At 38.1% G+C, this 15,391-nt stretch overlaps 1 pseudogene; it reads left to right on the top strand.

Annotated features, from left to right (window-relative positions):
- Nucleotides 1-867: 867 nt before the first annotated feature.
- LOC104087249 (organic cation/carnitine transporter 3-like) lies at nt 868-6,008 on the top strand (annotated as a pseudogene).
- Nucleotides 6,009-15,391: the final 9,383 nt, after the last annotated feature.

The following is a 15,391-nucleotide window of genomic DNA, read 5'->3' as shown; positions in this document are numbered from 1 at the left end:
TATCGCACTATTTGTTTGAAATTTTTGGTGTAAAGTTATTTTTATTATTAAACTATTTTTAAATATAATAATACCTTTTTAGCATATACTAAAAGATGTGCCACTAAAGGAATAACCTTTTGGTTCTTTAGACGGGCAAATGGGATCCGTGAAAGGACTAGTCAAGCAATGATGGAGTCCCCCCCATATATATATATATATATATATATATATATATATATATATATTGCTTTTTCACATCGAAGGATATGACTAATAAAGCAACCGCAATCAAAAAATCAGTAAATATATTTTGAGGGAGAGAGAATAAAGTTGTTGAGTTTATAATATTGTTATTTGGATGAAGGTTTTAGAGTTTTTTAAAAAAAGGTATCATACCTCTAACAATATCCAAGAACTTATAAGTAGAATAATACTTCAAAGATTAGTTGTATGTTATCCATGTCAATCGAGTATTTATCGCCACGAAATCCAGATACTAACTTCTTCTAGTTAGACTGGCAACGACACTACGCTACGTCCCAAGTAATCACTTTGCAATTTTCATACTTGTCCCTCCAAATCATCAGCTATGATATTAGTTGTTAACATAGGATCCATGTCTTAGTCAATGTTTTGACTTCTCTTAAGTTACCATATCAGATTTACTATGAATATTTTATTTTTTATCATAAGTAAACTTAATCTGATGATATAAAAGATTTATCTATTATCGTAAGTGAACTTAACCTGATGGTATAAAAGATCTGTACGCTGACAGTGTACAAAACTAAAACTCTTTTGCATATATATATAGAGAGAGAGACCTTCACACACAGTCTTTTGCATATATTTTTCATCAGTTAAGTATTTAGACAGATTGGGAAAATGACTGAAAAAACAGAACCATTTCTAAGTAATGGCAAATTGAAGAGAAAAGCAGGATCATCTCTTGATGAGACAATAGAAAAATGCATAGGTGAATTTGGATGGGTTCAATTTTTGCAAGCTATACTTGTCTCTTTTGCTTGGTTTTTTGATGCTCAACAAACATTTATGTGTTTTTACTGATGCGCAACCATCTTGACATTGCATATCCTGCAATTCTTCTTCTTCCATTGACAAAACTTTTTGTAATCTTCCAAAGGATGCATGGGCATGGGATTTACCTAATTGATATAAACGTTCATTCTTTATTGGGAGAGGGAAAATAAAAAGACATGCAAAACTCTCATCGCCACACATTTAATTAAGCACAATTTTGGTAGTTTGCAATATATACTCCATATAACTTATGCATGAACAATTAATTCTTATATTTTGTACCCGAACATATATTTTCACATAAAATGGCACGTAGGGATTAAAATGTATACTATTTTCAAGATCTTTTGATAATATATTATTGACGTAGCCTGAATATAATGAGTTCAATTGAATTCACTCCTAACAATCGAGGTCCGCCTTTTTAATTACAGGCGCAATCACTGCCTTTTCCACCAATATATGGATATATTCATTCTTGAGATTTATTTCTGGATTTGGAAGAGCTACAATTGGCACTTGCGCGCTAGTCTTGTCCACAGAGCTTGTGGGAAGACGATGGCGAGGCCAAGTTGGAATCATTGGCTTTCTCTGTTTCACTATGGGATTTATTTCATTACCAACTTTGGCATTTATAACCAGAGGTTCTGCGTGGAGAATTCTTTACCTTTGGACTTGTTTGCCAACAATTTTATACTCTTTCTTAGTCCATTTTATAGTACCTGAATCTCCTAGATGGCTTTATATCAAAGGAAACAAAGAGGGATTTGTCCAAACTTTGAAAAGCATTGCACCTCCAGCAACAAGAAGTAGTTTAACCTTGAGTTTCTTCGGATCATTCATTGAATTTGAAAATCAAGAAGTACTTAACAACGACACAGTCGATCTATATTCAGCTATTAGGATATTGGTGGAAAGAAATTGGTCTTTTCGTCGACTAGTAACAGTGATGTGTGTTGGATTTGGTATTGGTATGACTTACATGGTATGCCATTATGTAACGACCCGACTTGTCGTTTTGAGTATTACAACCTCGTTTCCCTATTTACTGCTCAAATTGGACTTTACAGTTATTGTGACTTGCCGGGATAATTGGTTCGGGTCCGGTGAGGTTTTGAAATGAATTGGAACACTTAGTTCCAAGGTTTAAAGCTTAAGTTAAAATGGTGATCGGATGTCGACTTATGTGTAAACGACCTCGGAATTTAATTCTGATGATTCCAATAGCTCTGTATGGCGATTTTGAACTTAGGAGCGTGTCCGAAAAATTATTTGGAGGTCCGTAGTGAAATTAGGCTTGAAATGCCAAAAGTTAAATTTTTGGGAAGTTTGACCAGGGGTTGACTTTTTGATATCGAGGTCGGAATCCGATTCTGGAAATTGGAATAGCTTCGTTATGTCATTTATGACTTGTGTGTAAAATTTAAAGTCATTCCAGATTGATTTGATGTATTCCGGCACAAGATATAGAATTTGAAAGTTCAAAGTTTATTAGGCTTGAATTGAGGTGCGATTCGTAGTTTTAGCGTTGTTTGATGTGATTCGAGGTTTCGACTAAGTTCGTATGTTGTTTTAGGACTTGTTGGTATATTTGGTTGAGGTCCCGAGGGGCTCGGGTGAGTTTCGGGGTAGTTTCGGACCAATTCTAGGCCATTTTTAGTTGCTGATTTCTGCCTACAGAGGTGTGCATCGCGATCGCGAATATTTGGTCACGTTCGCGAAGAGCAAACAATAGTTTGGAACCTTGTGAATCGCGATCGCAGAAGCTCTTTCGCGATCGCGTAGAACAAAATCTCTGCTGCACTGACCCGACTTTGGAAGCTTATATCTCGCGATCTATAAGGAATTTAGAGATGATATAAAAATGAAAGTTGTATCCTTTGATATCTAGTTTTCAGAAATGTAAACCATTTGTCATTTGAAGTGATGTACAAAACGTTATGGTAGCTACACTATAGGCTGTCCGGGAAGAGTTTGGAAATCTATGTTGCACAGGGCTAACTTTGGAAGCCTATATCTAGAAATCTATAAGGAAGTGGGAGATGAGAAACAAATGAAAGTTATAGTCCTTGGTGTCTAGTTTTCAGAAAGTTAAACCATTTGCAATTTGAAGTTCTGTACACAAAGTTATGATCATTAAACTAGAGGTTGTCTAAAAGTGCTGAGAATTTGTTCTTCGCGATCGCGAAAGGCAAAGTTTGGGCTGAAAATTTTTGTGATTCGCGATCGCGAAGAGTAAATGGCCGGACAGAAGATATATTTTGAGGTTTCGGCCATTTTATCACATTTGAAGCTATGGAGCTCGGATTGAAGCGATTTTTGAGGCGATTTTCACCATATGGATTGGGGTAAGTGTTTTTATCAATAAATTAGTGTTTTGGGTTGAAAACAGTAGTAAAATTCATAGACTTTAATTGAGGATTTGAAAGTTGAGTTGTAGTCAGATTTGAGTAATTTTGGTATGGTTGGACTCGTGGTTGAATATGGGTTCGGATTTTGTGAGTTTTATCGGATTCTGAGACGTGGGCCCCACGAGTGATTTTTGGGGGTAATTTCGAATTTTTGGAAAATAATAGTATTTTGATATGGAATTAATTCCTATAATTTTTGTAAGCTGAATCAAATTAATTGTGACTAGATTCGAGCCGTTTGGAAGTTATACGCGCAGAATGGAATTTCTGGGGCATTGCTCAGCTTGCTCGACATTAGATTTGGCTTGTTCGAGGTAAGTAACTCTTCTAATTTTGGAGCTGAGGGTATGAACCCTGAATATATGTATTATGTGAATTGTTGGGAGGTGACGCACATACTAGGTGACAGGCGTGCACTATAAAAATTGTGACATAAATTGTTTCTGTGGAATGTTGTAGTTAAATAATCTTGGCATTTTCCATGTGATTTTATGTGTTAAAGAAATTGAGCTGAAAATCATATTAAAAATCATGTTGAGGCTATGTGCCAGTATTATTGGGACCCACAGAGGTCATATTGCTGTGAATTATTTATTTTAAATTGAAAATTATACTTAGTCATATTCATGTCATTACATACCATATCTCAGTCTCTGTTATTATTTATTGATACATCATATCATCATTTTTGAGCTATTTTTATGACATTGTGAGCCCATGAGAGAGAGACTAGAGAGATTAATGACTGAATGAGGCTGGGAGCCTGATTGTGAGGATTATTATGTGGATCGGGCCTGGCCGCCCGCAGCAGGCCATGTTGGCTTTATATATATTATACTATTGCACGTGAGTTGGCCGTGCGGATCCATATATTATACTATTGCACGTAAGTTGGCCGTGCAACACGTGAGTTGGTCGTGCGGATCCAGATATTATTATAGCACGTGAGTTGTCCGTGCAATACGTGAGTTATCCGTGCAGATCTAGATATGATATTATAGCATATGAGTTATCCGTGCTTATAGCGCTTGGGCTGTAGGAGCCCCTCATGAGTTTGTACACACCCTCAGTGAGCGCAGCCGACTATAAATAGGGATCGGGCTGCACGCCGCAGCAGGTATTGTATAGCGCTGAGTGATTGAGTGTGCTGAGCATAGTGAGAGAGAATGCGAGACATTGAGATTGAGTACTCTCAGAGTGTGAGTACATGAGTACAATCTCTAAGATACATTGCATTGACATGCACACATGATATATATGCATAGAGATGTGTTTTCCTCATACTGTACGGTATCACATTATTCATGATTTCTCACACATGTTGACAGATGGGCATAGTGATGCATTTGTTTTACACTGATTATCTGGAAAGAAAATGAGATATTTTATTTATTATTGAAAGGATTTTGGAAAAATTACTGTTTTCAAACTTATTCATAATTTTGGTAACTTCGGTAAACGATTTGGGTTTTCATTGATGTACTTGAAAGGCAGAACTATTTTCAGAAGTCATGATTTAGCTGAGCATCTATTCTTTGAGTTACTTCTGGTATTACTTATTTAATATTGTTATGAACTATTGTTGGTTATGGAAGTTGGACTCTGGCCTTGGTACAAACTCGTCACTACTTTCAACCTAATGCTAGGTTTGTTACTTACTCAGTACATAAGGTCGGTTGTACTGATACTACACTTCTGCACATTGCGTGCAGATGTTGGCTGTTGTTGTTGATGTGCTCGATGGTTGCGGGATTTGAAGATGTACTTGCATTCCTGTTGGAGCTGCCTCTTGTTCATAGTAGCCTTATATTTATAAAAGCTCTGTTTATGTATTATTCAAACAGACTATGTAATTATTTCATTTCCTCTTTGTATACTCTATTCTTAGAAGCTCATGATTTGTACTACCAGTTCTTGGGGGATGTATAAGATTAAGATCTTTATTCACTTAAATTGCTTTAATAATTGTTATTGGGATTTGATAATTGAAAGTTGGCTTACCTAATGGGTTGGGTTAGGTGTTAATACGACTAGTTGGATTTTGGGCCATGACACATTAGGTGTTGGAAGTTTAAATTTCAATCTTTACTTAAGCATTACATTGAATGTATTATCTGAATTGCCATCTTCCATTTTGATTCTTTTCCTTATTGGGAAACTTAGTAGGAGAGGTTCACTACTAGGATTTGCTATGCTAAGTGGAATTTGAATCATAAGTTGTGTTATACTTGAGGGTGAAAAATTCAAGGAATTTCAATTAGGGTTTGAATTGTTTCATATTTTAGCGCGTGTACATCGTTTAGCATTCTATTGATCTACACGTTGGAACTTTTTCCGACGTGTGTGAGGAACTCGGCTGTGGCGATGGTGAGACAAGCGATGGTTCTCGGCGGAGCTTTCAGTCCAATGCTCATAGCAATTGGAAGGAACAACAAATGGTATTCTTTTGGTGTGTTTGGTTTGAGCATAGCAATATGTGGTTGTTTTGTTGTGTGTTTACAAGAAACAAATGGTAAACCACTTAGTGATACAATGGATGAAGAGGAGGACAAGGAAAGAACATTTATATGTTGATTATTATTGAAATATTTTGCTTGATTAAACAAACTTTAGAAACTTGCCCTTGTGCTCTTTATTTTGGGTTGTAATGGGTTTGGATATTAAAGGTGGAATAGTTATCAGTAGATTCAAATCAAGGAGTAATCTATTGATGTATGTTACTATGAAATGAAATTTACTCTTTGTTTCTCATTTCGGAGTATGTTTGACCGTGACATTTGACCATTACATATTCACTTATTTATTTATATTGTAGTTATGCATTTCAATTACTGTCAAAAAATGCGCGCAATCACCCTGCCCAAAATTTTAGGGCGAGTCGAAACGGATCGGATATTGACGGGTTGAAAACAGGTAATGCAAAACGGATAGATTATTTGCCCCGATCCATATTTAATATGGATAAAAAATGGGTTATGTGATGACCCAAAATGTCATCTTTAAATTTAATAAGTAATTCTATGTTCTAAGATCTCGAAAAGTACTATTTATCATTCCTCGACTTGTGTGCGCAGTCTGTAAAATTTTCTGGAAAGTTTTTATGTGAAAAATGGATTAAAATTTGAAATAGAGCTTTAAAACTCAACTGAGTTGACTTTGGTCAACATTTTGAGCAAACAGACTCAGATCAGTATTTTGACAATTTCGGTAAGTCTGTATCATGATTTGGGACTTGGGCGTATGCCCGGAATCGAATTCCAAGGTCCCTGGCCCGAGATATGGAATTTTCATGAAAAATTTAAAGTTTGAAAGCTTAATGATTTTTTTAAGAATTTACTGATATTGAATTTATTGACACCGGGTCCATATTTTGGTTTCGGAGCCCGATATAGGTCCACTATAATATATATGACTTGTCTGCCGAATTTGGTGAGAATCGGAGTTGATTTGACGTGATTCGGACGTCCGGTTGTAAAAATATAAGTTTTAAAGTTTTATTGATAATTCCCTTTGATTTGGGGTCCGATTCATAATTTTAGGTGTTATTTTGGCGATTTGATCGCGCGAGCAAGTTCGTATGAGGTTTTAGGACTTGGATGCATGTTTGGTTTGGAGCCCCGAGGGATCGAGAGAGTTTCAGATATGCTACGGGATTCGAAGCTTTTGGAGACAAATTTAAAAGAAAAGGTTGTGGTCGAGCAATTGATTGGGATTTGCACAGCGAGGTAAGTGTCGTGATTAACCTTGACTTGAGGGAATAGAACCCTTAAACTATTTGTTATGTGAAATGCATGTGAACGACGTATAGGCGAGGTGACGAGTGTCTATACATCGTCAAATTAATTATTTGCATAATTACTTAAAAAATCATAAATCGTTTTAAATCATGAATTAATTATTATAATAATTGTTTCTCTCATATTCTTTGTCAAATATTAATTCTTGAATTCATGCATTAATTGTTACATGCTATTTGATTTATGTGTCATAATTGTTATTTGACATTTAGCATATTAAATATTAAACTGCCTATTTTCTCCATGATTTCCATAATAAATTGCTATTTGTCATTGTTTGTATCATAATTAAATTATAATTATTGTATGTGTGTTGTCTTATAATTTTATATTAATTGTTGCATTTATTGGGAAAATTTCTTCTATAAGAATTGGTAAATGAATATATTGGAGGAGCGGATTGCACGCTACAACGGAAATGAAAGAAAATATATATATATATATATATATATATATATATATATATATATATATATTGAGGGATCGGATTGAACGCCGCAATAAACTTATTTAAAAGTCAATATTTGGGGATCGGATTGCACGCCGCAGTAGAGTTATTTAAAAATCAATATTGGGGGATCAGATTGCACGCCGCAACAGAATTATTTAAAAGTCTATATATACTTGATTAAAATAAATATATGAAAGGATTGAAAACGAATATATTGTAGGAGCGGTTTGCACGCTGCAACGGAAATTGGTTGAAATAATAATGGGTTATGACTGTTGAGTTGGCTTCAATTATTATAAATGAGTTATCTGATTTATTTTTATTATTTGTTGTTGTTACTAATATTGCGTACATGTTAATGTGAGTGACCGGCCTTAGCCTCGTCACTACTTCGTCAAGGTTAGGCTCAGCACTTACCAGTACATGGGGTCGGTTGTACTGATACTAACTCTGCACTTCTTGTGCAGATTTCGGAGTTGGTCCCAGTGGCGTACCATAGACTTGCTCGAATTTCAACTACTCAGAGGAGACTTGAGGTATAACTGCACGACGTCCTCAGTTCCGAAGTTTCCGTCTATTTTACTTTAGCTGTGTGTTTATTTCCAGACAACTTTATTTTACTCCGACCCTTATTTGTATTCTTCTAGAAGCTCGTTCACTTGTGACACCAATTATGAGATGATATTTAGACACCGTTAGTTTTTTTATAGATTATTCACTATATTTCAGACCTTACTTCCGTATTTGTTTCTTTGTTATTAATTAAGTTAAAAAATATTTAAAAATAGCTAATATTATTCTAACATTGGCTTGCCTAGCAAGTGAAATGTTAGGCGCCATCACGGTCCCGAAGGTGAGAATTTTGGGTCGTGACAGTTGGTATCAGAGCACTAGGTTACATAGGTCTCATGAGTCACGAGCAAGCTTAGTAGAGTCTGAAGGATCGGTACGGACACGTCTGTACTTATATCTTAGAGGCTATGAAATTTAGGAACCATATCACTTATTTCTTATTCTGTTGTGCGAATTTATTCTATCATCGATGATTCAACCATTCTACTCTTATTCTCTCGCAGATGGTGAGACCACATAATACATCCTCCGATGGACAGGGACCAGAGCCCCCGGTGGCAACTATGTCCAGGGGTAGAGGTCGAGGCCGAGGTCGTGCTAGAGGTCGAGGCAGAGGCAGAGGTAGAGCTCATTCTAGAGCTCGAGCAACAACTCCTGTTTGTGATGACCCAAAAGGTCATCTTTAAATTTAATAAGTAATTCTGTGTTCTAAGACCTCAAAAAGTACCATTTATCATTCCTCGACTTGCGTGCATATTCCGTAATTTTTTTTTGAAAAGTTTTCATGTGAACAATGGATTAAAATGTGAAATAGAGCTTTAAAACTCAACTGAGTTGACTTTGATCAATATTTTTAGTAAACGGACCCGAATCGGTATTTTGATATTTTCGATAGCTCTGTATCGTGATTTGAGACTTGGGCGTATGCCCGAAATTTAATTTGGAGGTTCCTAGCTCAAGTTTTGACCATTTAACGGAACTAGCAATTTAAAGGCTAAAGATTTCCAAGTTTGACCACGGGGTTGACTTTTTGATATCGGAGCCGGAATCCGATTCTGGAAATTTGAACAACTCCGTTATGTCATTTATGACTTGTGTGCCAAATTTGAAGTCATTCCGGATTCATTTAATATGTTTTGGCATGAGATTTGCAAATTGAAAAGTTTAAAACTCAAAGTTTGAATCGGGATGTGAATTATAATTTCAGCGTTGTTTGACGTGATACGAGACCCCGAGTAAGTCCGTATTATATTATTGGACTTGTTGGTATATTCGTACGGGGTCCCGAGTACCCCGAGAGTGATATAGATTGAAATCGGATCAAGAATTGGACTTGAGCAAAATTTGAATTTTTTCTTCTGTTGTAATCGCACTTGCGGATTTTTGACTGCAGGTGCGAGCTCGCAGAAGAGAGCCTTCCATCGCAGATGTGCCCAAGCGTGTCCAGGCTTCGATCGCAAAAGCGGACAACTTCTCGCAGAAGCGTGTCCGCAGATGCGTACCAAATCACGCAGATGCGGGACTGGGCTGGCCTGGGTCTTCGCAGGTGCAGCCATTTTGCGCAGAAGCGGATGTCGCAGGTGCGACAGGAGTGTCCGCAGATGCGGAACTTCACCTGGAAGCCTGGAATCGCAAATGCAATCTTTGTCTCGCAAATGCGAGTCCGCAAATTCAGAACTTTTATCCGCAGATGCGGAACTTTTATCCGCAGATGTGAAAATGACTGGGTAGAGCCCATAAATTCGGAAGTCGCCATTTTTACTCATTTTTGAGTTTCAAGTCTCGGATTTGAGCGATTTCAGGGGGGATTTTCACGACTTTGAATTGGGTAAGTGTTCTTTAACCAAAAGTATTTTCATAAATCCATGTCTATATTCATCATTTATTACGGATTTAGGTGGAAGAAACTAAACTTTTTGTAAAACTTTCCAAAAAACGGAAATTTAAATTTAAAGGTCCATTTGACATCGGAATTGGATAATTTTTGTATGGTAGAACTCGTAGCGGAACGTGAATTCGGATTTCATGAGTTTTTTCAGGATTTGAGATGTGGGTCCCAATGTCGAATATTTTAATGTATTTTAGTTTTTTATCCAGAAAATTAGTAAATTCATATAGAATTAATTCCTATGATTAGTATTGAATATATCAAATTGTTTGTAAATAGATTTGAAGCTTTCAGAGACAAATTTAAAAGGAAAAGTTGTGGTTGAGTAGTTGATTGGAATTTGCAAGCGAGGTAAGTGTCGTGGTTAACCTTGACTTGAGGGAATAGAACTCTTAAATTATTTGTTATGTGAAATGCACGTGAACTACGTATAGGCGAGGTGACGAGTGTCTATACGTCGTAAAATTAATTGTTTGCCTGCTTACTTGAAAACCCATAAAATGTTTTAAATCATAAGTTAATTATTATAATAATTGTTTCTCTCCTATTCTTTGTCAAATATTAATTCTTGAATTCCTGCATTAATTGTTACATGTTATTTGAATTATGTGTTTTAATTTTTATTTGACATTTAGCATATTAAATATTAAATTGCCTATTTTCTCCCTGATTTCCATAATAATTTGCTATTTGTCATTGTTTGTGTCATAATTATTGTATGCTTGTTGTCTTATAATTTAATATTAATTATTGTATTTATTGGGGAAATTTCTTCTATAAGAATTGGTAAATGGATATATTGGAGGATCGGGTTGCACGCCGCAACAGACTTATTAAAAGTCAATATTGGGGGATCAGATTGTACGCCGCAACAGACTTATTAAAAGTCAATATTGGGGGATCGTATTGCACGCCACAACAAACTTATTAAAATGTCTATATATACTTGATTGAAATAAATATATGACAGACTTGATTAAAAGGAATATATTGGGAGAGCGGGTTGCACGCTGCAACAGAATTGAAAGTGAATATGTTGTGAGAGCGGGTTGCACGCTGCAACGAATTTGATGGAAATGATGATTGGTTTTGACTGCTGCATTGGCTTCAATTATTATAAATAAGTTACCTGATTTATTTCTATTATTTGTTGTTGTTACTAATATTGCGTACAGGTTAATGTAAGTGACCCGCCTTAGCCTCGTCACTACTTCGTCGAGGTTAGGCTCAGCACTTACCAGTACATGGGGTCGGTTGTACTAATACTACATTCTGCACTTCTTGTGCAGATTTCGGAGTTGGTCCCAGCAGTGTACCATAGACTTGCTCGGATTTCACCTACTCGGAGGAGACTTGAGGTATAACTGCATGGCGTCCGCAGTTCTGAAGTCCCCGTCTATTTTACTTTAGTTGTGTGTTTATTTCCAGACAACTCTATTTTATTCAGACCTTTATTTGTATTATTCTAGAAGCTCGTGCACTTGTGACACCAATTCTGGGATGGTATTTAGACACCGTTGTTTTAATGGATTATTTACTACATTTCAGACTTTACTTCCGCATTTCTTCTTTGATTATTAATAAATTAAAAAATTGTTTTAAAAATAGATAATATTATTCTAACGTTGACTTGCCTAGAAAGTGAAATGTTAGGCGTCATCACGGTCCGAAGGTGGGAATTTCGGGTCATGACACTGTTGTAGAACCTCATGTGGATCTTCAGGAGGAGGTCCAGTTCAGAATGTACCAGTTGGATCAGTTAAGGTCCCGGAAGGATTCATAGCCACTCCAGTACTTCAGGACGCTCTAGTCCGTTTGGTAAATCTTATGGAGGGCGTGGCCCAGAATGGTACATTTCCAGTGGCACCAGCCGTCTCACATGCTGGGAGAGGAACACAAACTCCCATAACTCCTGCTCCGGAGCAGATGGCTCCCCAAAATCAGGTTCCAGTATCCCCGCTAGTTGGGGTAGTTCAGCCAGTTGTTGCGGCACAGACCAGTGATAGGCCTGCCATGTCTTTTGAGGCCTTATTGAGATTGGATAAGTTTACTAAGCTCTTTCTAGTTCACTTTTGAGGACCCACAGGATTTTCTTGAACGCTGCCACGAGGTGCTGCGGAACATGGGAATAGTTGAGACAATGAGGTTGATTTTGCTGTATTTCAGATGACGGGTTCCGCCAAGAGGTGGTGGAGAGATTATACATTGACCAGACAAGTTGGATCGCCTGCACTTACGTGGGAGCAGTTCTCTCAGCTATAACTGGAGAAGTTCCTTCCTATCACACTAAGAGAGGAATTCCTCAAGCAATTTAAGCGTCTACAGCAGGGCAGTATGACTGTTACTCAGTATGAGTCCCATTTTTCGGATTTGGCCCGTCATGCTATCCTTTTACTACTTACTGAGGGAGAGAAAGTGAGGAGGTTTATTGAGGGACTCACTCACCCTATCACGCTTCAGATGGCCAAGGAGACCGAAATTGAGATTTCTTTTCAGGCAGCTGCTAATGTCGCGAGAAGGATCGTGATGGTTCTTGCAAAGGAGAGAGGGCAGAGGTCTGATAAGAGGCCTCGTTAGTTCGGTGGTTTTAGTGGTGCCTCATCTGGAGGCAGGGGTAATTTTAGTAGGGGTCATCCTCCCAGACCGTTTCATTCAGCATTTCATACATATCATTGTGCTTCAGGGAGTCACGTTACTATTATGCCTTACTATGGGCAGCCATCATCCAGTGCACATTCAGCTCCTATCAGTGCACCACCACTCCAGAGTTACTACAACGGTTATCCGGCCCATCTAGGTCATCTTCAGCTTCAGCAGCCACGACATCAGGATGAGTGTTATGAGTGTGGGAACATTAGTCACACCAGGAAGTATTGCCCTAGGTTGGCGAGTAACAGATCTCGACAGGATTCTCATGCCATCATACCGGTACCGGTTGCTTCACCGCCTGCTCAGCCAGCTAGAGGTAGGGGTCAGGCAGCTAGAGGTGGAGGTTAGGCCATTAAAGGTGGAGGTCAGGCTATTAGAGGTAGAGGCCAGACCGTTAGAGGTGGATGCCAGCCAATTAGAGCCGTCCTAGAGATGCAGTTCAGAGTGGTGGGGCTCAGCCCTGATTTTATGCTTTTCCAGCTAGGCCTGAGGCCGAGTCATCTGATGTTGTGATCACAAGTATTATTCCAGTTTGCCATAGAGATGCTTCAGTTCTATTTGATCCAGGATCTACTTATTCCTATGCGTCCTCTTATTTTGCTTCATATTTGGTTGTGCCTTGTGATTCTCTTAGTGCCTCTGTGTGTGTATCTACACCGATTGGAGACTCTGTTGGTAGATCATGTCTATCGTTCATGTGTGGTTATTATTGGTAGTCTTGAGACTAGTGTGGATCTTCTACTTCTTAATATGGTAGATTTTGATGTCATCTTGGGTATGGATTAGCGGTCACCTTATCATGCTATATTGTATTGTCATGCCAAGACAGTGACTTTAGCCATGCTGGGGTTACCTCAGTTAGAGTAGAAAGGAACTCCTGGTCATTCTGCCAGCAGGGTTATTTCTTATATGAATGCTCAGCGTATGGTAGGGAAAGAGTGTCTAGCCTATTTAGCTTATATTCGCGATCCCAGTGCGGATGCTCCTTCTATGGACTCAGTACCAGTTGTTCGTGAATTTCCAGAAGTATTTCTTGCAGATTTGCCGGGGATGCCACCTGACAGAGATATTGACTTCTATATTGATTTGGCTCCGGGCACTCAGCCCATTTCTATTCCACCATACCGTATGGCCCCACCGGAGTTGAAAGAATTGAAGGAGCAGTTACAAGACTTGCTTTATCAGGGATTCATTCGACCTAGTGTCTCGCCCTGGGGTGCACCAGTATTATTTGTAAAGAAGAAAGATGGTTCCATGCGGATGTGTATAGATTATCGGCAGTTGAATAAGGCTACTATCAAAAACAAATATCTGCTGCCAAGAATTGATGACTTATTAGATCAGCTTCAGGGTGCCAAATTATTTTCGAAGATCTATTTGAGGTCTGGTTACCATCAATTGAAGATCATGGCATCTGATGTCCCTAAAACAGCTTTTCGGACTCAGTATGGGCATTACGAATTCCTAGTGATGTGATTTGGGTTGACAAATTCCCCATCAACATTTATGAATTTGATGAATCGTGTGTTCAAGCCCTATTTGGATTATTTTGTCGTTGTATTCATTAATGATATCTTGATTTACTTCAGTAGTCGAGAGGAGCACGAGTAGCATCTTCAGAGTGTGCTTCATACTTTGAAGAATAATCAGTTATATGCCAAATTTTCAAAATGTGATTTTTGGTTAGACTCAGTTGCCTTTTTGGGGCATGTTGTATCGGTATAAGGCATAAAGGTGAATCCTAAAAAAATTGAGCCTATTCAGAATTGGCCTAGACCTACTTCAGTTATAGAGATCCGGAGTTTCCTGGGTTTGGCAGGTTATTATCGTCGGTTCGTGGAAGGGTTTTCATCTATAGCAAGCCCATTGACCAGACTGACCCAAAATGGTGTCCCATTCAGAAGGTCAGACGAGTGTGAGTTGAGCTTTCAGAAGCTCCAGACTGTTTTGACTATGACACCAGTGTTGGTATTACCTACAGGTTCAGGATTGTATACGGTATATTGTGATGCATCTCACATTGGGCTTGGTGCAGTATTAATACAATATGGCAAGGTAATTGCATATGCGTCACGGCAGTTGAAAGTTCATGAGAAGAATTATCATGTTCATGATTTAGAACTGGCAGCCATTGTTCATGCGCTGAAGAGGAGGCATTACCTCTACGGTGTCTCGTGTGAGGTATTTACTGATCATCGTAGCCTTCAGTATCTGTTCAAACAAAAAGATCTTAATTTTAGGCAGAGAAGATGGTTGGAGTTGTTGAAAGACTATGATATCACAATTTCGTATCATCCTGGAAAGGCCAATGTGGTGGCTGATGCTTTGAGTAGAAAGGCTGTGAGTGTGGGTAGTCTAGCGTATATTCCAGTTGGTGAAAGGCCATTAGCTGCAGATGTTCAGACTTTGGCTAATCAGTTCGTGAGGTTAGATGTTTCAGAACCCAGTCAGGTTCTAGCTTGCACAGTCGCTCGGTCTTCTTTATATGAGCATATCAGAGAGAGGCAGTATGATGATCCTCATTTACTTGTCCTTAAGGACAAGGTGCGGCACGGTGATGCCAAACAGGTTGCTGTGGGGGAAGATGGAGTTCTGCGAA

Source organism: Nicotiana tomentosiformis, chromosome 9, assembly GCF_000390325.3.
Source record: "Nicotiana tomentosiformis chromosome 9, ASM39032v3, whole genome shotgun sequence".
NCBI lineage: Eukaryota > Viridiplantae > Streptophyta > Magnoliopsida > Solanales > Solanaceae > Nicotiana > Nicotiana tomentosiformis.
This window is presented reverse-complemented; position numbering and strand designations above follow the sequence as displayed.